Genomic DNA, 2,871 nt, shown 5'->3' with positions numbered 1-2,871 from the left:
TCTCTCTCTCTCTCTCTCTCTCTCTCTCTCTCTCTCTCTCTCTCTCTGTGTGTGTGTGTCTCTCTCACACAACACACACATACACACACACACACATCAGCTAATTTTGATGTGCCTTGACTAGCTCATTGGCTGGCCACTTCTAAATCTCCCTGTGGCTAACACACATTCTCCCCTCCAACTTTCCTGAGTCAACTTGCTAAATCAGCATTTCATCTCAGCTACAGCAGACCCAATTTGGGGAGTGGCCCCTTGGGCCATTTTCCTGGATCCTTACACGCTGGTGGGACTTTAAGTTTCATCTTTTTGCTTTCCAGGTATGGCACTTCTCCATGTCTCCTCCGTCTCCTGGCCCCTCACCCATGCAATCTAAAAGTCCCGCCTCAGTCTTTCTGCCCAGCCATTGGCTGTATGGCAATTCTTTATTATCAATCGAAGCCAGTTGGGGGCAGGGACCCTCCGGTCTGGAAGTGGCTTTTGGGAGCTGAAATAAGACAAAGCATTAGAACTAATCCCCAACAACTTAAGCTCTGTGATTCAAATTACCTGACTGTAAAACTTGATTCCTAACCTTTACTGTCTGTGTCAATATCATCTCTAAAACCTTATGTTTAACCCCATAACCAGGACAGTGTAAGTGTACCTGCTCAGAGAGGTGGTGGGACGACAGGTGAGGTGACTACTTTCACGAAGACCCTCAATAACAATCTAATTATTTTAGGGGAAAATCTACTATCAATGAAGAATAAATGCTAAAGAACAGCTGTTACTATGGTTTCCAGTTCTTGCTGTGCAAGACTCACCCTTTATTCCTTAAATCAAATATACAGTCAGATCCATTTGGAATTGGCTAAGCCTTTCCCTGGATGAAGCTCAGAGGCATGGTAAAGTCTTCTTCTGGTCCTAGTACAATAAATGATTGAACAGTGATTGATTAGTGAGTACAAAACTAGTAAGAGCAGGTGATCCCGCAGTCGACCTCAACCTGTGACTGCTCCCCTACAGAGGCACCCTGCAGTGAAAGTTCAGTTTTTTTAAAAACTCAGTTTTGTTATGTAAATATGCTTTTAATTTTAATCCGAGGTGTGGGATAAGAGGCTGCTTCACAGCAGGTGATTGGGATTTGCCTAGTGCACTAGCAAGGGTGTGATTTTTGCCAGCTGCAGGGTCATTTAATCCTGGGAACTCTGGAGGGGAAGTCAATGTAAGGGTCCCAGAGAAGCCAGGGACCCTCTGAGGAAGTTGCTGCACCCTCTTCTGCTCCCGGTTACTATTGTTGCTGTTTGATGAGGAGAAATTGGAGATATCCTGACTACATAGATTGGACTTGCCTCCAAGGAACCTAATGTCCCTAATCAGCAGGAAATAGTCTATCTTGTTGGTTGAATGAGATCTATGGTCCTTCCCCCCTCTAACCTTCTTTCTCTCCTACCTATTTTTGGGGAGTTGAAAGGGATTAGAAGCCGGGCAGTGGTGGCGCATACCTTTAATCCCAGCACTTGGGAGGCAGAGGCAGGCAGATTTCTGAGTTTGAGGCCAGCCTGGTCTATAGAGTGAGTGCTAGGACAGCCAGGACTACACAGAGAAACCCTGTCTCGAAAAACAAAAAACAAAAAACAAAAACAAACAAACAAAAAAAGAAAGTGATTAGAGTAGAATAAGGGTTGGAAAGATGAATGATATGAGAACCCAATAAAATAGTTCAAAACAAATATACCAATAACCTCCTACCAAGCTGACTCCTCCCTCTTCTCCTGTACTTAGTAAAAATACTGAAGTTCCAGAATGTGGGTCAGTTGAGGCCCTCCATGAGAAGAAGCTCAGCCCTCTCAATACTGGCTATTTTATATCTGTGTCTGTTTTTTCTTCTTTCCCCTGTCACCCAAGACAGGCTTTCTAGGACCAAGCCATTAAGGACTTTATGTCAGTGAATTTAGTTAATAGACTCATAGTCACGGCTTTCTGCGCTTATGTTGGAACTGCCCTCCTTGCATACCCAGGACCTGGTCTGAGATCCCGGACTCCTATTGCAACCCACTCTGAGAGTCTCCAGTAAGTCATTCCTCAGGCAGTGGAATGCCCCACTGGCTTCCCTAATGCCAGTCTGGTCCCTACTATACTTACCAAACCACTCATGGAGTCTGTAGAAGACTTCCATTATGAGAAAGCAGCTGTGAGACTCATCCTAGACCCTGAACATAGGAATTGTACCTCCCAGCAAGCCTCCATTTAGCTGTTCTGGTGCCAGGAGGCAGCAGTGAGCTGGGCTGACCTGGACTGGTTTTGGGTGCACAAGCAGTAAAGTACAATATGCCATGAAAGTGAACTCTTGGAGAGGCTCTGCTATTGATCATATTATACCTATGTGTAATTAGGTGTGCCTATGTTTAAAAGGTACTATGGAAGAAGGATATGAGCAGAAAGCGAGGGCTTACACAGCCTGCAGTAAAAACAGAATCACACAAATGAAGCCCCAGAACCAGACTCCAATCCCCTTGAACGCCATGAAAGGAAGGAAGCAGCCTTTGAGCACCTTTCTTCATAGGTTCCACTGCCGACTGTATTCTCTCTGACCTGTTAGCTTTTTTTGATTTGATTTGAATAAAGTTTCCTGGCTATTCTACAACCTGTCTAGGTTTTTGATTTACCCTTGAATAAGAGGTTAAGGACTCCAAAACACCCAGTCTATAACCCACCTACCGACAACAAAGGCAGATTGCAGCCAGAGTGAAGACCTGTGTGCTGCCTCTAATCCCAGCTCTTAGAAAGTGGGAGAACCTGGAGCTTCAGGTCATCCTCAGCTACATCAAGCCTAGCCTGAACTAAGTGAGATACTGTGTCAAAAATAAAGACAAAACAAAGAACAGAAGG

The sequence above is a fragment of the Grammomys surdaster genome, unplaced genomic scaffold (assembly GCF_004785775.1).
Source record: "Grammomys surdaster isolate TR1022 unplaced genomic scaffold, NIH_TR_1.0 99, whole genome shotgun sequence".
NCBI lineage: Eukaryota > Metazoa > Chordata > Mammalia > Rodentia > Muridae > Grammomys > Grammomys surdaster.
Note: the sequence above shows the minus strand (reverse complement) of the source record.